The sequence below is a fragment of the Urocampus carinirostris genome, chromosome 9 (genome assembly GCF_059441175.1).
Source record: "Urocampus carinirostris isolate Australia breed hairy pipefish chromosome 9, RoL_Ucar_1.0, whole genome shotgun sequence".
In the NCBI taxonomy this organism is placed as follows: Eukaryota; Metazoa; Chordata; class Actinopteri; order Syngnathiformes; family Syngnathidae; genus Urocampus; species Urocampus carinirostris.
The window spans coordinates 14,619,740-14,642,869 of NC_142357.1; the positions used below are offsets into that span (position 1 = coordinate 14,619,740).

At 35.2% G+C, this 23,130-nt stretch overlaps 1 protein-coding gene across 3 annotated transcripts in view; it reads right to left on the reverse strand.

Moving 5' to 3' along the window:
• Nucleotides 1-7,302, reverse strand: part of LOC148359376 (teneurin-3) — a 398,357-nt gene extending 391,055 nt beyond the window's left edge. For all 3 annotated transcript variants that reach the window (XM_088344602.1, XM_088344601.1, XM_088344600.1), the window contains exon 1: nt 7,009-7,302. The gene's annotated coding sequence lies outside the window, so the exon portion shown is untranslated. The remainder of the gene's footprint in view (nt 1-7,008) is intronic.
• Between the last annotated feature and the right edge of the window lie 15,828 nt (nt 7,303-23,130).

The following is a 23,130-nucleotide window of genomic DNA, read 5'->3' on the forward strand; positions in this document are numbered from 1 at the left end:
ATTTGCAATCATTGTTAAAGATGACTGGTATGAGTGGGACTGTTGATGATACTAAGGGTTGGCGGATGGATCCAAATATTAATATTATTGACACTCTGCTAGTACTTAGATTAAATTGATATTATAATCTTGGAATTGATGCTCTGTTTGCATTACAACTATCACAAATATAATGTTGTTGGTGGGTGTAAGGTTATAGTCGCAGGTTCGATTCCCGGCTCCTCCGTGTTATATGTCGAAATGTCCTTGGGCAACACACTGAATCCCTAATGCCCCCGATAGCAGGAAGTTACCTTGCATGGCTGACGCTGCTATCAGTTAGTTAATGTGTGTAAAAGGGAAAGTGTGAAGCACGTTGTAAAGCGCTTTGGGAGGTCTTCATTGACTTGAAAAGCGCTATATAAAAAGACCATTTATATTCATCATTTACATCATTTACACTTTATTTGCTCCACTAATTTTATTTTCAAAATATTGTGCAATGGTAGGTATTCCTGCTTTTTTGGGATGACTCTCTTGACTTGTTCTGAAACAGTTACTGATGTAGAATAATTTATTTTTATTTTGATAAAGGTTTTTGGTAAAGTGTTGTTTACACTATTTGCACTTTGATTCTATTTTCAAAATATTTTGCAATGGAAGGTATTGTACTTGACATGTTGACTTTGTTTTATTGGTATTTTTAATACATGTTTAATAAGTTGTATTATAAATATTCATAATTATAAAAAAAAAGTTTTTATTGTAGTTATTTTAAAACAGAATATTGCTAGTGCTGTTTTTATTGTAGTAATAGACTAATTAAAGGCGAAGTGTTAATTTATTTGATGATCATGACATTTCAGAGCAAAGATTATCGGATTGGTATTGACCGATCTTACCCTGTATTTACTTTGATCAGATCGATACTAAAAATGTGGGTATCACCCACCCCTCGCTGATACTTGGCACTTACTGTACACTTAAATTGAATGGTAATTTAATTTTAAATTTTCGTAAGTATAATTTATTTTAACAAATGTTTGCTTGTAACAAATTGCATTCCCAAACTGGACGAGCTGATGCTGGGGGTAAGCAGTCACGAGAGGTGAGCAGTCTCTAGAGGTAACCTCTGGGACTGCTCGTGAACAGGACCTTCCTTCGTCTACCCTGGATTTTTGTGGAAAAAAAAAAACTCGTATACCGAAATTCTTGTCTTTAGAGGGGCACGTATGAAGAAGTACCACTGTAAAAAAAAAAAAAAAAAAAAATCTGAGACCGCCGTGACTTCCGCTGCGAGGCCACTTTGCGACGAAGGCTATAAATCAACGGAGCCCGAAACAGACGCACTTCCCCGCTGAAATCGGATCAAGCGCTTGCGTAGTGAAGCACTTAAAGGACTTCTTCACCAATTCTTCATGCGGGTGACTCAATAAAAGGCAAAAGAAAGGAGGGGTGGCAAATGTCCAGACTTGACTTTGTGGCAATCACATCTGGAATCGCTGCACTCGTACTCAAACGAGATCAAAGTACTAAAGAGCATCCCGAGGAAGACATATGTCATGCCGGAGGATTGTAAGTTGAAAAAGGATGGCTGCGTGTACATATTGCCTTTGAAGTATTAGCAAACAAAATCATTTAAAACACTTACATTTTTTTCTCAACATCTGATATAGAGATGAGACCGGGCTAACACAAAAATTTCAGCCCGAGTCGCGGGTACTAAGGCTCGACCCGGCCCGAACCCGACCATTTAACTTCATTTGCAGAACCAAGCCAGAAGCGAACCCACAATTTATCATTTTGTCAGGACTCGTGAGGAGGAGATGTGATTATAATAACAAATTAATGCCTGTTTTTGTCACAAAATCTTAGTAAACAAAACTGTATAAACATTTATATATGTTCATGTGTCTGCAGAGATTACATTCCTTTTTCATCATTGACGATTTTTTTATTGACAGAGAAATTTTGATGGTTTGAAAGTTTGGCCATTAACCACAGCAGTAGTACGTTCTTATGAGTCTAGTGCAGCACTTTGAGGGAGAAAGAGGCAGAGAGAAATAGAAAAACTATGATGGGTGGATGATGAAAAAAATGCAACGAGAGGGAAGACCATTTCTGTGTTTTGAATTTCCTTCCTACCGAACGCCAAGTGCGCTTGCGCTGATAGTGATTTGTACTTTTGAAAGGATAAGTATTAGTACCAAGGATTTTCGCTTTATTTGAGTCTTATTTGACTCTTTCACTGCTTCAAAATACTGTTTTCTAACGTAGCTTTAATGCCTGGCATGTGTTTCTGTGGTAGCTTTCTAGTTTGCTGTCTATTGACTACGGTAATAATAATAATAATAATAATAATTTCCTTGTATTGTCATTCTGTGTAACAATGTACACAGAACGAAATGTCGATTGCACCTGACCCGTTGTAGCGAGCCGATGCAGCCGCAGCCAACAGAGGGCGCCGCCGACCACTTTTAAGTCTTAGGAATGACTCGGCCGGGGCGCGAACCACCGACCTCCCAGTCTCAAAGCGGGCGCCTTACCATCTAGACTACTGAGCTGGTAATCACTAAGTGTATGTGTGCAAGCCAACCCTTGTTTTATATCATCTGTAAAAGTTCTGTTCACGATAATTCTGTGTTTCAGTGTTGCTGGTTTTATTTGATCATAGAGAAAACTAAATTTCTGCTGTCATGCTGGCATATGGTTGGACGTCTCAAGAGGGGTGGGAAGGAATTTCAGAACACTGGCCTGACCCAAAAATAATGATCGAGATTTGGTCAGGGCTTGAAGATCTTACCTACAATTTCCATAACTTAGTTTTCACATTTCCCAAAACATTTTATAAAATAGTCATTTGATGTACAACTTCGTATTCATTTGGGGGATTTTTAGTAATCATAGAAATTGTGTAGCCAACTAATTTCTGCCAATATTTGTTCTATTTGTGTATTTCTTTTTTCAATAATGTTGCGACAAACATCATTTCACAAAATAAACAAATCACGCTTTCTATACTAATCAAATGAACATGTTATCGTGTTTTAAATCAGGATGCCAGATATTGGTTGGAACATTTAGAAATGATCATATCGTTGGAATTACAATATCCATCCATTATCCGCACTGCTTATCCTCAGTAGGGTCACGGGGGTGCTGGAGCCCATCCCAGCTATCTTCAGGCAGTGGGAAAGGGACACCCTGAACTGGTTGCCAGCCAGTCGCAGGGCACACAGGGACAGACAACTCACTTGCTCATTCACACCTAGAGATAATTTGTACCGGCCAACATATATATATATATATATATATATATATATATATATATATATATATATATATATATATATATATATATATATATATATATATATATATATATATATATATATATATATATATATATATATATATATATATATATATATATATATATATATATATATATATATATATATATATATATATATATATATATATATATATATATATGTGTGTGTGTTTATATATTTATTTATGTTTCTGAGTGATCTTCCCATCATTCTTCTCGTAGGCTGATATTACTGACGAACGCCAATTTGAGACTGCTAGTGTATCAGTTATTTGGTCTCTGGACAAGTGGTGGGCAGAATTTTTGCAAAGTGCAAAGAAAATAATTTATGCTAAATTGTCAATGAGTACTATATTCGCAACGCCATTTGCACGAGTAATTTTCCACCCCCTAAATTTGCTCCCTCCAAAATAATAGTAAAATGATGCTCTGATATTTTACCCTCATATTTTGGGGGATGTTTTAAATGGCGCAGAGTAAGGGACTCTTAAAATCTGAAAAAACAACAACAACAGAACGGCTGAAACCGGTTAAAGGATGTCACATCAATAGCGTAGCCCATTGTTGACAAGTCGAGGCCCACGTGTTACTTCTGGCCCCCGAGAAGGTTTTTTTCGGCCCCTGAGATGATCTTATTGTGTCACACACCAGGAAACACAGTGCATTTATTTTAACTGTGGATTAATTTGCCTTGTAGTTTATTTTATTGTAGTTCAGTAAAAGAATAATACTTATTCTATTTTTTATTTTATTGCAAAGAAAATTATATTTTGTGCCTGTGAAAGATTGATTGGAGTTTATTAATGGAGCCATGAAAAATACTTTTTTTATCTGATCATATTATAATATACTTGTAAGTATTTCAGTAGGTTCAATTAAGTTCATCCGACAACATGCATGATTCTAAAAAGTTTGAACAGTCTGGTCCTCGTCGTGTAGCCAAATTGTATATTTGGCCTTCCATCTATTTGACTTGTTCTCCCGAGCATTGCCGATGTTACAGGTATCTTTACTTTTCAAGAAAAATAGTAAAAAAGAAAAGAAAAGAAAAAGGAAATCATTGTATTATTAGTACCAAAATAAATATATTTTATCCAGAGCAGGGATTGGCAAATTACAACCCGTCATGTTTTTTAATGGAGCCCGCCAAACGCAAATGGTCGAAATATAACAATATATTATTTGTTGGATCCTTTAACCACTGAGGTCATAGGGGCACCATTTCCCGTGGTGTGTCTTAGGCATGCACAGCCTCGCTGCCTCCATTTCTCCCCAGGAAAACATATCTTTCCACCCTGTCCCGAACCGGGGCTCTTTTGTGTACAACAATATATATATATATATATATATATATATATATAAAACAGTAAATACAGAACTAATAATAAATATGTTTTTAGGTACCAACTTTTCTCCAGTGTCCCTTTATGTGTCTACAACAAAAACACGACAAAATGACAATTTTTCCTTCTTGGGTGTGATGCCATGTTTTCATTTTGTATTCAGTTTTTTTTTTTTTATTTATGTGTTTCCCATTTCCTGTGTGTGTGTGTATGTGTGTGTATGTGTGTATTTGACGTTATGTTATATTGGTTTGGGGGTGGAGATTTTCTAATTGTGTATTTGATACATACACAATGATATTATATATATATATATGTATATTTTTTATACATATCATATATTTATATGTATATATATTTTTTTTATACATATCATATATTTATATGTATATATATTTTTTTTTTTTTGTGTAAGAAAGGAGCTTTACATTTGATCACATTTGATAGGAAAACATTTCTGCGACATTGTTGAAAATTGCATCACCATTAGAGACGCTGCCTCCTACTGCTAGCCAGATGATGTATTGTTACTTAATTTGGAAGACAAGTGACGCAAAACACATCCTCTTGCTGTACAAATAAATAATGATAAAAATCTTATATCAAACTACGATTGATGCACTTAAAACCTCAACATGATTTAATTTGATGCCACCAAGATGTTGTACTAAAACAGCACAACATTTTAGACCTTGAAAGAATATACACAGTTAGTCATAATTTGTGAACCATCTGAGGAAACCCGCAGACTTGAAAAAAACAAAACACATGCTCCTCAAGACAATAAAATATTCTTATTTTATGTTGCTTCCAACTGGGTTATGTCCTTGTATATGAGGACATTCTGAAACAAATAATGAGCAAAATAAACATGCCCCTGAAAATGGCAGGAGGGCCGTATTTGCCCGATTGTTTAGCCCTGGCAGAGATCCAAGTTGTACAGTAGAATCGAGTCAAAGCAGAACAAGGAGTGCTCTTTGATGTCGCAGTCACTGACACTTTTGCACAAACACACGCACTAACAGAGCTGTGGTAAATGTATCAACAATTATTTGGGGAAAAAAATAAGTGCCTGTTTGATAACTCAGAGATGTTTAAGGTTAATTCAATAAATATCGGTTGTCGTTTAAATAAATATTGCTTTTCGCAATGCAAAAGTGGAAAATGAATATTCCAAAAAATAAAGTGTAAAAATGTTATGCAAACATTTCAAATTGCTCATTAAAATGATATTAGGAAATAATGTTTTGAAATGTTTTGAAAATGTTACAAAACAGTTTGCTAAAAGACCAATAAAAAGAAATATTAGACATGCCAAACAGAAGTTAGCGGTAAAATTAAATGAAATTAAACGTATCTGAATTAAAGTATGAATAAATATGTGTGTATCAAATTATATATGAAAAAAACATAATGAACAAATACAACTATTAGTAAATATGTTAGGAGCCAGTTTGTTCCAAGACAAATAAAAAAGCATACTTCAGGAGTAAATTCTAAGTTAATATGGAAGTAAAGAGATTTAATTATGAATGTTATTATCAGAATGTGACATCATAAAGTAAAAAAAAATATGTTTTTATTAAAAGAAAATATCAAGGAGTAAAAAAAAACTATTTTAAACAGTGCAAATAGATAAAGGAAAATAGCTTAAAAACATAAAAGGAACACCACTTGGAAAGGCATCAGATATAAAATAATTATTAGTGGGAATATTTAGAATCTTGGCCAAAAACTAAATTAATTAAGGCAAATGTTGGAGGAACACACTACAATAATATATATATATTAATAAATTGAGTGAATTAAATTGGGATGAATTAGATATGATAATTAAATATTGAAGATGTAAAAATAAAAGGTTAAAACAAACATCCATTCCAATTATATATTTAAAAAATGACATCATGAAGTACCTGCTTTTTATTTTTACATATATTTTGTTGATCTACTCCTTTGCCTTTCTGTTCTGAGATTTTTTAGGGTGGCATTATATTTTAGTTTTGTTTGGAAAATTATACAAAACTCAAAAACTGCGAGTTAAAGAAAAATAAATGTTTAAACAACATAAAGAATACGAAGGATTAAAAAAAAAAACTTTTGCGAGTAACCCAAATGTCATAATCTGAGTGATAAATAACACCACTTTAAAATGCTTTAGTTTTAGCTAATTGTAAGTGGGATGGGCAACTCTTATGACGTCACAGTTAACCTGATTTTTGGTTTTGCTTCCATAACACGTGTACATCTCACTTAAAACCGCGTGTATTTTCATTTAATTCAATATATTTCAAGTGCCCACCTGATTTTGATGCGAACATAAAAAAATGAAAGCCAAATAGAAAAACTGACCTGTCCGTTGCGTGCGTGCGTGCGTGCGTGCGTGTCAACTTGCAAAGTTGCAGCGTGCTTGCAGCAATGTTTCGGCGACCACGCGAGTTCATTCACGCAGCTCCATTGCAAAGGTCCTGCAAAGCACGCGAACACGCGCGTGGAAATCGCTCTTGTAAAACACGACGCGATAAATTCGGCGAGGTTAGTCTCCAGGCGTGGAAAAAAAGAAAAAAGAAAAGCGCTTGTGAAGCTTGAGTATCCTGTTTGCGGGTCCGGGAAAGAATGGAGAGGATGGATGCAAAGAGTCCGTCTAGCAGAGCTCCTGACCGGAGAGGACGCGCACGCACTCGCCAGCTGATAGAGTGCGCATCCCTGCCGCACGCTGAAGCTCCACCAATCAGCGGAAAGAAAGCAAAAGAGAGCTGAGGAGGCAGAGGGAGGCTAGAAGGAGGCTCCGGGAAGGAGGGTCCGGGTCAGATGAAGATGACGATGAAAATGATGATGCGACCTGCAGGCGGACGGAAATTGAGCACGTAATTGACAAATAAGTCACTTTACATAAGAGAGAGGGTGGAAAGTGCATTAAGCGAGTACCTCCATTTAAAAAAACAACAATACAAAACGATGTTATTAAACGTAAAGTAAATAAAAAACAAACATCCTTACATAGAAAATGCGTCATGAGAATTATAATATGAACAATTTTATCTCACTTCACATCAGGCCATACATGAATTAATCGATTATCCCTTTCTCATAAAAAAGATGTTGTATGACTGTGTGAGAGTAAATCTAAAATTGGAATATTTAAAGGTAGGATGCTTCATTTGAGGTGTCGCTTAAAAAAGTTATGTGATGTATGTGATTCCCAACTGAGTTCCAAGATTCCCTTTGCTTTTTTTCCCACCGGGCCTATCTGCTTTTATCTCACTTTTAGCAAAGCTGTTCGAGGCGGAACGTATTAGGTAGAAGGAATCGGGGTGGAGGGAGTTCACGTCCCCGTGTTTTTGTTGTAGTAAATGCTTTCATTGTTGCATGAAAATGGTGGAAATAAAAAGAACCTTCTTTGAGTACAGTCCAAAAACCAAACAACATGTAAAAAGTGTGTGGTTTATCTAACCCCAGATTATCATCAAAAAATTAACTCAATTATTCAGTTAATAAAATGATGAGAAATTATGTTAAAAGTAGCCAAGAATAACGTGTTTTATTTTGTATGTTTTAGATGAGGGGATGGTGTCATAATAGTCTGTAATAATAGTTTGCATAGTCTCTGATCTGTGCAGCCCTTTGAGCCGCTTTGTGATTAAGGGCTATACAAATAAACATGACTTGACTTGACTAGACTATACTTTTTTTTAAGACAAATATGTTTTATGGGAAGTAAACAAATCCCTGCAGAATTAGACGCTTCTCAAGAAGAATACAAAACACAAATTAAATCATCTTGTTTTTTCTTTTAAATACAATATACACAAAATATAAAATTAATTAAGAAAAAAGTTTGGAAAACTGTTATAAAACAAATTAATTAATAAAACAATGAGTACATTGGGATAAATTAGATATTAATCAACTAAATTTTGACATGAAAAATAATTAAAAACAAACTTCCATTAAAATTCAAATGGACAAAAATACACCAAAACTAAACAAGACTGAAAAGAAAATACAGTACATCGATATATATAAATAAAAGTCCATTAAAACTGAATAGAGAAATCCAATGTTATGACAAAACTATAAAGCTATATATCAAATAACTAAATACCCATTATACATAATAAATATCAAAGTGAACTCGATATATTGATTAAAACAACATAAGCAAAAAAAGATGTAACAAATCATTTATTGAATCAAATTAGCCTAAATATTGAAAACATTTTAAGAAAAACTACACATCAGAACGAGAGGGGAAAAAAGATACTGAATTGTGAAAATACAGTAACACAAATATATCTAGAAATTCTTCTACTCATACATTAATGTACAGCATATAAAAAGAGTGTTTTTTTGATTAACATTATTATTATTTAAAATAGCACAAGCAATAAAACAGAAAATAACAAAAAACGCAACCAAATATTAATATTAAGCAAACAAATGGGTGCAAAATCAGACAGTTTCAATTTAAAAAGGAAATACATTTTGTAAAAATTCTAATCATATGGAACTAAAATGTTTTCAACAAGGAAATAACAAACCTACTCTAAAAAATATATAATTCAATAATTACACAAATATGGTGTATTGGGGAAAAAATGATGAAAACATCCAAAAAATAAAACAAATAAGACTGAAACGAAAAAAAAACATGGCAAATAGACCAAAGACATATATTTCAGTAAAACTGTACTAAAAATATAAATGTAGGACCAAAAAAATCATGTTTAAAAAAATGTCAAAAATGAATACACTGCTCCATAAAATTTATACAAATTGAAAGCAAAGCGAATAAAAAAAAAATTAAAAAAAGCAAAACAAAAATAAAGAAAAAAAAACACTTTAATTAATGTGGCAAGGATATCAAAAATAAAAATAATCTTCCATTAAAACTATGAATACATAAAGGGGGTTATATCAAAACTATATAAAGCCCTGAGAATGGATCTCAGTAATGAGGACATGGCAGTTAAGGAAAAATGGGAACAAGAAACTAAGGTAGCGATAAAAGACAACGAATGGGAAAAAACATTGAAAGAGGGACACAAAATAACCAACAGCCCGACATGGAGGGAGTTTGAATGGAAAGTCAAGTCAAGTCAAGTCATTTATTTTTGTATAGCCCTAAATCACGAAGAGTCTCAAAGGGCTTCACAGATTGTTACACTATATTACACAGACTATTGTCAACCGACAAGAGGAGTAGGTTATTCGTATGCAATAGAGTAGAAGTGAGTTTTAAGTTTAGATTTAAACATTTCCACTGAGGTTGCAGATCGGATCTCAGGGGGAAGAGCATTCCACAGCACCGGTGCCCGGATGGAGAACGCTCTCGAACCAGCAGAAGACTTCTTTGCTCTCGGGATCACCAGAAGACCGGCACTCTCAGATCGCAGGCTTCGGACCGGGACATAGCGGCAGATCAGATCTGAAAGATAAGAGGGAGCAAGTCCATGTATGATTTTGTACAGTACTAAGAGAACTTTGAAGTCACATCTTTGGCTAACTGGGAGCCAATGCAGGTTAGCCAAAATCGGTGTTATGTGATCGTACTTTTTTGTCCTAGTTAAAAGCCTCGCTGCGGCATTTTGTACTAGCTGAAGAGACTTGATTCTGGACTTCGGGAGACCGGAAAGTAGTGCATTACAGTAGTCGAGACGGGAGGTAACAAATGCATGAATTATTGTTTCCGCATCAGACTGAGACAGTATTGAACGGATTTTAGCAATGTTGCGAAGATGGAAGAAGGCAGTTCTAGTAATTTGCTTTACATGCATCTCAAATGATAGATCAGGGTCAAATATGACACCTAAATTTTTAACTGAGTCACTCTGTGTGATGTGACATTTGTCAAGGTTCACAGCAGTTTTTGAGAAGAAGTCACGGCATTTAGAAGGACCAATGACTAACATTTCGGTCTTTTCAGGGTTAAGACGCAAGAAATTGAGTGACATCCACTCTTTTATCTCAGTGAGACAGGCCTCCAAATTTCCACAGTTTAGTGTGGAAGATTCCTCCAACGGAAGATATAGTTGAGTGTCGTCTGCGTAGCAGTGAAAGCTGATATTGTACTTGCGGATAATATCACCTAATGGAAGCATGTAAATGTTGAAAAGTAGGGGGCCGAGCACAGAACCCTGCGGAACACCGCAGGTAACATTAAAGGGCTCAGATGTCGTATCACCATATTTCACACAGTGCGTCCTATCTGAGAGGTAGGATCTGAACCACGAGAGGACGGTTCCTGAGAGACCAATCCATTTTTCCAACCGTTCTAGTAGGATATTGTGGCGCACTGTGTCAAAAGCAGCACTAAGATCCAGCAGCAGCAAAAGTGATGAAGCGCCAGAATCCATTGACATTAGGAGATCATTTGTTACCTTGATCAGCGCTGTCTCAGTAGAGTGGTTAGCCCTGAATCCTGATTGCATCGATTCAAAAAGGTTGTTCTCAGATATGAAAGCATTCAGCTGCTGTGCCACTACTCTTTCGAGTACTTTAGAGAGGAAAGGTAGGTTTGACACAGGTCTGTAATTACTTAAGATTTCTGGATCAAGGTTGGGTCGTTTTAGTGTGGGTTTAATAACGGCGGACTTAAAAGCTGCTGGAACTACACCTGAGGAGAGTGATGTATTTATAATATTTAGAACTGAAGGCCCAATGACGCTAAAAAGACTTTTAATAAGTGAACCTGGGAGCGGGTCGAACTGGCAAGTTGTCGGTTTGGCCGCAGTCACCACTTGTTTGAGATCATCAAGTGACAGTTCACTAAAACCGGCCATTTTCCCTGGGCAGCCACCCTGTCGTGCATCTGTAAGTTTCAGTTCTTTAATATGAGTGGTACTAATAGTATCTTTAGCAATTTCTTCCTGTATGCATTGAATCTTTTTAGTGAAGAAGACCATTAAGTCCTGAGCAGAGTGTGTCGAACTATCAGCGGTAGTCTGTTGCCTTGTAAGCGATGCTACAGTGTCAAAAAGGGCTTTGGGGTTGTTCTTTTGAGACGCAATCACCTTCGAAAGGTAGGCCGATTTTGCAGAGGCAAGGGCCGCTTTATACTTTAACAAGCTATCACACCAGGTTTGATGGAAAACCTCAAGCTTGGTAGCGCGCCATTTTCTCTCCCATTTCCTGCATTCTTTTTTAAGGGTTCTAGTTTCATCAGTAAACCAAGGTGTGCGTCTTTTAGGACGTGATTTTAGTTTTAAGGGCGCTATGGTATCCATCACACTAGTCAGGGTGGTATTGAACTCATTCGTGAGTGAGTCAATCGAGCCAGTGTATTTAGGAAAGGACGCAACTGCTTCAGGAAGGAGTTCAAGGAGCTCAGAAACTGTGCCAGTGCTTATATTGCGTCCGCTAAATCCTTCAGCTTTTTTAACACTACATTTAGTTAGCACCTCAAATGTCACTAAATAATGATCGGAGATAACGGTAGTACACGGTAGCACCATAATGTTTGAGGTTAAAACTCCTCGAGTCAGAATCAAGTCTAGCGTGTTCCCATTTTTATGGGTTGGCAAATCAACTAGTTGAGTAAAACCAAATCCATCAAGTAAAGAACTAAACGCAATAGTGAGTGAACTGTGTGGGTCATTCATATGAATATTAAAGTCTCCCATAATTATAATTTTGTCTGCATAGGTTACTAGTTCAGACAAAAGTTCAGCGAATTCGTCTAAGAAAGTTGTGTATGGCCCAGGAGCACGATAGATAGTTATTACATCAATTGACAATTGAGGGGACCGCGTCACAAGAGCCTCAAACGTTTTGTAATTATTAGCGGTCCGTGGATTAAATTTAAGCGATTTTTCGGAGATTAGCGCAACACCACCACCCCTTTTCAGCGTGCGTGCTGTATGACTACTCTGGTAGTCTGGGGGAGAAGCATAATTAAGCGCTAAGTACTCATCCGGGCGTAACCACGTTTCACAAAGACCCATACAGTTAAGTTTATAATCACGAATAATATTATCTACAAGTAAAGCTTTAGGGGCGAGGGATCTAACATTCAAAAGACCAAATTTTAGCTTTGCTGAATCATTTGACTTAGCTGAACTCTTTGTAGTCTTTGTCGAGATCTTCAAAAGCTCCCGGCGTTGTGGCCGTTCGTGAGCGCTGAGTTTAAAGCTTCGGTTGTCCGGCGAGGAATGAATGGTGGAATTAGTTACATCCTCGCGTCCATCCTCGTGTCCATCTTGCTGCTTGGACTTCACACGCTTCACACATCTACCTGCACGGCAGCCGCGTTTCCTTTCCGAACGCCGTCTCCGCCGTCGCCGCTTATTAAGAGGGATGGATGTCCACAACGAAGCCGGGTCTCTTTGAAGTTCGCTCGGTATATCATGAGCGGTATAAAAAGTGCCCGAAAAGTCGAAATTTAGACGCTCACCCAACCGAATAAGTTCGTCCCTACTGTAAGTGGTTTTAGCCACACATGTGTCCAAAAGTGAAAGCAAAAAAGACAAGAGAACAGCAATAAATAGAAGGTTAGCTGGAGAGCTACGAGCCGCAAGCATGTATCCATGCGCAGTCGCCATGTTTTAAAGTAAAAATGCGATTCTTCTATACACCCTCTATCACTGCAAAATATAAAAATACCTCAAATCTATGTTGGCATAACTGTGGGGGGGTCGGAGACTTTACGCATATTTTCTGGAATTGCCCTGTAATATTAAATTTTCGGAGAAGTATCCAGAGAGGAATAAAATTAATTACTGGCTGGGAGTTGCGGTTGGACCCAAAGGCTTACGTAATAGGAATTTTGCCAGAAGAATTACTATCTGGTCAACAGAAATATATACTAAGGGTAATGCTTCTGGTAGCAAAGAAAATGATCACAGTGTCCTGGCTGAAACCACAACCTCCTGACATAAAACAATGGAGAGACAAATTAAAGCAAATGTACATTATGGAAAAAATCACTGCAAGACTTCAACTGAAACTTGACCAATTCGAGAAAAGATGGAAGCCTATCACACAAATTTTACTTGATGTCTAAACACCTCCCCCTATTTATTATGTTTTTTTTTTTTCGTTTTTTTTTGGGTGTATATTTTTATTTATTATTTATATATATATATATATATATATATATATATATATATATATATTTCTTTTTGTATGGATGTATTGTATGAACATTTATTCTTCTTTTCTATCAATAGTATTTTTTTCTTCTTTGTTGTTCCTTATGTTATTTATGAGTGTGTCAAGTGTATATATTTTGTGTTGATGTAAGATGGTGGAATCAAACCTCTGTCAAAATTGGTGTGAGAAATAAAAAGTGAAAAAAGAATAATAAAAAAATAAAAAAACTATGAATACATCTATATTAAAGACAAAACAACGATGTTAAAAATCTAGATTACCTTCTACACCATACAAATCATACAATAATTACAATTGACTAAATCAAAATTGTTTGATTATTAGAGTATTTTGGAAAACATGATAAGAAACTATACACTAAAATGACATTTTCAGAGGTACCACATAATAAAATTGATGTAAAAAAAAATATATAATAATATATATGAGTCGAATGTACTTTCTGTAATACAATAATGAACAGCATCGAAAAAGTGTGTTTTGGATCCAAACTCAAATTCAAGTGCTCCGTTATTACAATGAGAAACAGGACTAAAAATGATGAACTCAGCAATAAAAATATGTTTTCCTTGTTAATATATTGAGCAAACAAATCACTGCAAAATCAGTCTTATGAGAATTGAAAGATAAAAAAGGCCAACTTGACAAAAAATAAAAATAATAGTCCAGCATAGCTTTATAGGGAAATCTGTATTATGACATAATTGAGGTTGAAATAATCATTAAAAAGTACACCATGAAAATCATCAAAAGGCAAAGATAACAAAATATATGTATTAAAGATAATAAAATAAATAAGATAAAATATTTGATGATCTTAATTGATGAGAATATTTTGACAAACATCGTGAAAAACACTTTATGAAATTCGGATAAAACACAATTATCTAAACTAATTAAATGCACTTTTTGGAATAAAATACTGTATAAGATATAAAAAGTGTGTTCATTACATAACCCCATAATAACATTGAAACGTACATATTATGTGTACCGTTCAAAAGTTCGGGGTCACCCGGAAAACGTGTGTTTGCCATAAAAAGTAAAACTCTTTTGTTTATTAATCAAATGAGTTGCAAAACAAATAAAGAGTATAGTCGAGATAATGAAAAGGTTAGGAATATACATTTTTATTTGGAAAACTACATTTATCCTTCAAACTGTGCTTTGGTCAAAGAATGGACATATCTAAGCGACTCCAAACTCTTAAACGGAAGTGTATGTATTTTAGTGTTGCAACAACTAATCGGATTGACAATAACATTTTTCCATACGCAATCTATTTATTTATTTATTTTTCAACGTTGAAAAAATGTTGGAGTCTGCCTAAAAGCATCCGCTTCCATAATGTAACAAAACCCCATAACATTCAACTACTTGTGCCAAAACATTGATGTCTTGAGCAATATTTAAAATGTGTTGATTGGTTGATTATAATTTTATGGTACCGACTCTTAGTTCTAGGTCCTCATTTTCTGTAATGCAATTACAAAACCGAAATGTAATACCATCAACTGAAATATTAGAATTATATAATGCATCGATATTGCTTGTTTTGCGGTTTGCAAGATAATTTGTTGTTGATGTGGTATAGTGGGGTAGATGCCACAAGAGGCTGAAAAAGCATCTTTTCTCATGCTGTAAATTAATATTTCTGTTTTTTGCTGTGGTTAAGGACTGCAATACCTTTTTAGATAGATAGATAGATAGATAGATAGATAGATAGATAGATAGATAGATAGATAGATAGATAGATAGATAGATAGATAGATAGATAGATAGATAGATAGATAGATAGATAGATAGATAGATAGATAGATAGATAGATAGATAGATAGATAGATAGATAGATAGATAGATAGATAGATAGATAGATAGATAGATAGATAGATAGATAATTTATTCATCCCCGAAGGGAAATTCACATTTCCAGCAGCATCCCTGAGCTGAGAACAATACAATAATAAAGCAAAAAGAATACAATATACAAATACCCAGTGTGACGTGCAAATGCCCACTGTAGCGTGTTATATAGAATAACTAAATAGTGCTACGCAGAATACATATTGCAATAAGATTCGGTAATATGCAATGTAGGTGGTGTGGTTTACTGTGGGCTTTTACCCTGCCGGGTAGAGTTAAAGAGCCTCATGGCATGAGGAAGAAAAGATCTCTTCAGTCTGTCCGTAGTACAAGACAGTGACAGCAGTCTGTCACTGAAACTGCTCTTCTTTTTATTATTGTAGTTTTAAAGGGAGAGTGTGTATTATTTGACCGGTAGATCTCGCTTTGAGAGGAAGCATGGAGCAACTTTTTGCAATCCTTTGAAATCACATAGTGTATGGTGAGACTACTGTACTCTTTATATTCATTTGGGCAGTAGGTAAGCCGTTTTTATAACTACTGTATTTTGTAATATTAGACCCACGCATTACTCTGCATAGTAAGAATAATTTTACCTACATGATTATAAAATATGTTACTCACAAGCAGTATGCAGGAATGCTCTGATATGATTTAAGTGGTGGTCATTATTTATATTTACTATTGCTGCGACTTAATATATTGGATATAATGAATTTATGGACAACAAAATACATCAAAGAAAGTACAGGGATGAAAGATATGTACCTGTGCCTTATGTCACAAAAGTAAAGGACATAATATCATCACCACAAAGCTTATTTTACAACAAAAAAATATCAAAGCCATAAATGATGCAATGCATATTTTACAATGTGATATTGAAAGAAATGCAGCTGACCATCATTGTTGAGGTCAGGCTCATCTCTGAAAAGCAATATGACACTGTACACTGAAAAACAATGGTGACCAGCGGATGGAGGTGCTGTATCTGAGTCAGATCAGAAGGCTTTTCCGGCTACTCGTAACCATGGAAACCAGTAATATCTGTGTCGTGTCGGGGGGGCAGACCTCTACCCAAATGACCGGCCGGGAAAGGGATGGGCGAGAATATTATGAAAAAGTATACTATTTTATGTTATTGTATGCTATTTCAATAATCAGCAATATTAAAATGATAAAAGGCTTGCAATACTTGTATTTTTGTAATAAATCCGGAATGTACAAAATGTTTGTTTTGTATTGCATGAAAGAAAATAAAGTACTCATGATGTTTATTTTTTTTACGAAACAGCCCTATATAAATGCAAATGAAATCGGCCAAAAAAATAAACCAAAAAAAAAACAGTGAAAGGCAACTAGCAACCACTATGAAACATCATTTAAGGGGCTTAAAAGTGCTAACAGACGTGAAAGTATTTATGTGACCTAGTTCTTCTACGCAAGGCATCGACTGTGGAGACAGCTTGCAATACGCACCTTTGTCTGCGTGCTAATTGGCCAACTTTCACATCTTCATTTTGTCACCTCTTCTTCTCCGACACTAGCATGCAAAGGGGAGAAAAAAACGACAAAAAACAAACATGCAGGCGAACTGAAAAATGGCAGAGGAAGGCTGAAGATAAAGACGACGTGCGCGTTTAAAAGGCAGGAAGGCCCAGATTGTTTGGCGGAACTTACATATATTAATGTGTAATAAGACACTGAATAAATGTGAGCGTACGTAAAGTAAACAGATATCATCTGGCGATTTTATCCCGGTGCTTTTGAGTGCCGAGGGCAGTCTGATCTGCCGCCCTGAAGGAAACCTAATCCGCATCAAGCGGACTGAACTTCTGCAGTCACACTTACTATTTGATGCGGAAAAAAACTGGCATTAAATTTGCGCCCTCGTGAAAGAAACTTATCGTAAACGAGCAATGACGAATCAGATGACATTCAAATCATTCATATTTAGTGTTGGGACTAATGTGTTACAAAGAAACGTGTACCTGGAAAGCTACTACTTTTCTCCGAAATCACTCCTATAACTCGTTATTAATAAAAGGTCGTAACTTTACTGTTACTACTACATGGTACGTTCGAAAGTTGAATTTGTTGGCAAGATGCTTCTGTGCAATATTTTGTATGTTTAAGGTTTATATTTGTATGTTTAAGGCTTGTATAAGTTACATGTATTGTTTTGAAACTGAAAAATAAACGTTTAATTAATAATACACTACACTATAACGTTAGAAAGCAGGCTGAATGATAAAGCATAGTCCTGAAAAACAAAGCTTCACATTAGGCATTGACATTCTGTTGTCTGTGAAGCCCATTGAGACTCCTTGTGATTCAGGGTGGGGGGGGGGATTTTGTAAGGTTTATTGTTCTATATTCTTTATCAATTATCCATTGTCCGTTATCGGTCAAATCATAAAGCGCTACAAAGCCAAAGGGCCGAGACGCTTGCTCTCAGCCATGAGGCCGAGTCAAGGTCCTAACCACAGTGTCACAAATAACCATGCTTTGACTTGTCTATAAGGATAAATAAAGTAAAGTTTACCTTACTTTTGGAAGAGTTAGGTGACTTCCTCCTCCGTGGTGAAAAGTGGACCAAAAAAAAAAAAAAACACATCAAGCTTTCTTATTCCACTTTCATTTCAAACAGCTGGCCTCTTATTTACACTTTTCACCAAACATATTGAATGGATGCACGAGACATTAAACATTAAAAATGTCAAAGTAATTTACATCTTAGAGACACATACACACAAATTAGGAAGTAGGAGCCGGATTTCTTTTTCGGGGTGAATGCTGGGTGACATCTCACAACACCAACTATATTGAATGGATGCACGAGATATTGAACAATAAAAATGTCAACACGATGGAGATACATTATACAATGTTTACACACAAACTAGGAAGAGGAAACTGGATTTCTTCTTCGGGGTGGGTTCTGGGTGACCTCTCATAGCCCCACCACACGCCGTTAGCGGCGGAAAGAAGCACTACAGTACTGTCCTTTACTTGAAAAAAGGTGCACACAAAACAAAATCTCACCAACAGCAATGTCCGGATATTTTTCGACATCCCGAAAAAAATGTTCGTATGTTCGTAGCTCGATTGTTCGTAAACAGGGGAGCGTCTGTAACTGCAGCTTGTGTAATACAGTGTCCTCTGATTGATACATTTTCACCCACGTTGTCACATTCAACCCTCAATCTGCCAGCTTGATTCGTTTAAGGGTTGTCATTTTTATATTTACCTACAAAGTACAGCGCCATCTCAGACCAGGATTATGAGAACACTGAATTTCTCCTCATGGGGATATTCTCCATACTGTATACTGTTTCCTCGCATCCAAGCCAAACTATAAAATGAAATACTGTCTTTAAGTGGTCAGCTTATATATTTTTGCATTTGGTTCTGTGTCACCAGAAGCGAACGGGAAGCAGTGCCCTAGGAGGGGCCGTGGCTTTGACAGGAACAAAAAACTAACCGATAATAAAGAGGGCAAATGTGAGCACAGAATTAATGGTCAAAGCGTGCTGAATTTACGTAATAGAACATGCACGGAGAAAAAGGAAGCATTTTGGACAGTATCCAGCAGTGAAGAAAGTTTTTTGAGTGGTTTTAAGCCCGGAAAAAAAATGGATGTAGTGTGTTCATTTGCAAACTCTCAAGGTTGTAGCCAAGAAATATGAAGGTTTCACTGCTCCCAAATTTGCTGTACACATTTCTTCTTGTTTCTTTAATTATTCGGCATTTTAGGGCGACGGTTTCTGTGCCAGTTTATAAGGTGATTTGTAAGTCTTCTATTCTTCTATTCTTTTTAGAGGAATATGCTACTTTTTGGTATCAGTAATCTAAATTCTAGAACTACTGAACTAATTTTTAAATGAAGTAACTAGTAACTTTAACTAATTCATGTTTTTTCTGTACCACACCGAACAGTGATAATATTGCACATTGCCAATTGGGTCCAAATAATGAATTGGGATTTAAAAAAAAAATCCTCATGATTACGCTGAAAGGAAACTATAATTAAGGGGTCACCAACGTTGTATCCCTGGGCACCAGGTACCCCCTGAATAGCCCACGAAACGGTGAATAAAATAGCTCACTACTGATGAGTCATTTTGGTTTTCTAGGAAATTTGATTTCCAACTGGCAATGGAAAACATTGAAATAATCAGTGTCTTTAAAGATATAATGTGTATTCCCTAGTGCCTCCTATTGGGAAAAAACTTCAATCAATTAAAACAGTATGGATTTAAATAACAAAACTCAAAAGTCCAGAAATTAGCATTTATTTTACATAATATGAGCCTCACTTTACATAATTATCAGCCATCTTACTTGTACGGGTAACAAAAAACATCAAATCAGCTGGGTAAAAAATAGTGTGTGTTTTATTAAACCTATGACTATGATCTCAGATTTGCATTATCCCAATAGCCTCACACTTTCTAGTGAATCGCGAAGGTTGCAAACGAAGCCGAGCAAATGTGGAGAAAAAAAATCAATTGCCTCGATACACCCACATTATCTTAACATTTAGGTTGCAGACAGAAACCATGAAAAAGAGATCCCCAACCATCTTCAAAAATTAATTTGGCTTACTTCCAGAAATGTGAACCGAATATGTGACGATAGTAGTGATGGGAATTTTTAAATAAATGGTTCTTCCGTCTCGGCTCACTAATGTGAAACGGCTCATTTCTGCTCTCAAAAGGCTTTTTAATTGATTTATTGCCAATAATAATAATACATTATGCTTAAATAAACAAATTCATTCAGTGCCATGGACATGTTTTCACATCATTCATGTTTTTTTTTTTGTTTTTTTTTGCATTGCGGAAAAAAATGAAAGCCCTCGTCAGAAAATGTTGCTTTTTTGTAATTAAACGATGATTTTACTTAAATGCATCGCTAAATTATTTTCGCATTATTTTATTCAGTTTTACTAATAATACGATATATTTACTTCATTTTATATCTTTATTTCACTTACATTACAAAAAATGATGTCTTTTATTAGCTTTTTTTACTGATTTTAGGATATTTTTACTTCAATTCATAACAAAATTTTACGCACATTGTAAAAAAAAATATATAATAATATTCTTACGCTATCATCAGAAAATGTTGCTTGTTTTAGTTTTTTTTTTCTAATTTTACGATGTCTTTACTGCAATAAATATGATAATGTTAATCAATGGTCACAGAAAGTTGTTGATTTTTTCCTTATTTTATGATATTCAACCTAATTTTATAAATAATTTAAATATCTTTTTTGGTGGGAAAATATCTCACTACATTTTAAGAAAATGTCACGCACATTGTAAAAAAATATATGAAATAATATTTTTACCCCATTGTCAGAAAATTTAGCTTTTTTTGTTGGTTTTTTTCTAATTCTACGATGTCTTTACTGAAAAACATAACAAAAGTATACTGCGATTGCAAAAAATATGATAATCTTACTCAATGGTCACAGAATGTTGCGTATTTGTTTTGGTTTTTTTCCTTATTTTATGATATTCAACCTAATTTTATAACTAATTTAAATATATTTTTTGGGGGGGAAATATCTAACTACATTTTCAGAGAATGTCGTTTTTCTTATTATAATTTTTTTTATATAACAATATTTTTCTCACAGTTATAATCCCATGGTAAAATAACTTTTTTTTTCCTCGTCTAGCAGATTGTGCATGATTTTTCTTATCCACTTATTTTCTTCTTATCTTAATATTTCTTCAAATAAATAGTGTGTATTGTTTGACCACTAGATGCCATTGCATTAAAAAAATGCACATTTAAATCTTTCAATCAATTAACGTTTTCTTTTTTTTTATCTTGGTAGACATTTTTTTGAGATAAGCAAAATGATATGTTGCTTATTTTAGGGGTGATTTTTAAAAATGTTTTGACCATTGATTCTTTTTAATGCAGTAACGTAATTTGTACTTTAAATTGGGAATATGTTTACCCAGTTAATTTAATAACATGTTTTGAACGTATGCAGGGAAATCCCAAATGATGTGAAAATCCGTCTTTGGCACAGAATGAGTTAAAAATGCATTTTAAAACTGTATAATACTTTATTTTATAAATCTACATTGTTACTTTTACCTATATGAGACTTTCAACTTTTTTATGGAAACAACTTTAAAGTGGAGCAACAGAGAATTACGAAAGACACACGGCACAAAAGAATGTAAGTAAAAAAAACCAACGCTTCTTTTCAGTGAGAGAGCATATAAACTATGACATACAAGAATGTACTTTCGGCTTATTAGAAGAAATTTAAAGCAAAACACATAACTAGATGATGTTGTTCTAGGCCATGGTTTGTTGGTCTGATCCCTTAACCACTAGGGCTGTAGCGGCACCATTCCCTGTGGTATGTCTTGGGCAAGTACAGCCAGGTGGCTCCCATCCCTCTCTAGACCAATATATGTTTCCATTCGGTCTCAAACCAGGGACCCTAACCACTGCACTTCGGTAACATATCCTAGGACATAAAAAGCCTAAATCAGTGTAACATTTAAGCACCACCCACCCCTGTTTTCCTAAAACAGTCAAACATGTTATCCAAGTCCACAAATCCTATGTAAAATTATTGGGCTGTAGGAGAATGAGGATCATGCCAGACCAGCTGGTCTACTCTTCATTGGCCAGGACAAAAACCCGTGACACTACTCATCCTTAATCCGAAAGTCAATTTTCCAAAAGATTCTCCTCTCCATCAAATAGACTTTTACTTGGGCGGCTAAGAATTCTGATCCCCCTGTAATTGAAACACATCCGCTGGTCTCGTGTCTGAAACTAGGGGGGGGGGGATACCACCCTGGTCTACCATTCCATGTATAGGTGCGTTGTCTACTATTGGAGCTGAGGGATTTTTAAACCGACTTTACATCTTTTACAGGACAGGATTCAAAATTTATAGGGGTGGTTTCATCATGGAATTTCAGTTTGTTTGGATCTTGGACCTTGAGGAGATTGATAACTTCAGACTCAGGGATTATGGGAATTCTCCAGTGCTGGGGTGAGTGGTCAATTCACAACCCATCAGCCGTACACCCGGCCCACCAAACAAAATTGTTAAAAGTATAAAAATAATATGTAAAAATTGTTTTTTAAAAGTACTATGAATGAAAATGCTTCGTTTTGGTGCTTCTTTTGCCCCCAGTGACCCTGATAATTGCCGGCCATGTTTTTCTTTACTAGGTAATGTTAGCCTGTATGTATTTTATTTATTGAGATACTTATGTAAATGTGTTGCATTCTAGGTATTTTAATGCATACTATCACATTGTGTGATTCAAAAAGGGACATAATTCATGACTGCTAAGTGTTTTAGAACCAATTTGATTTAATGGTGTGTTAAAAAAGAAATATCACATGTACTTTTAAATGTCTGCATCTTCTATACTCAAACAATCTCTTTTATATCGTGGGGTTTCCAAATCAGCCTGTGTTAGGCGAAATACATGAAGTAGGAAC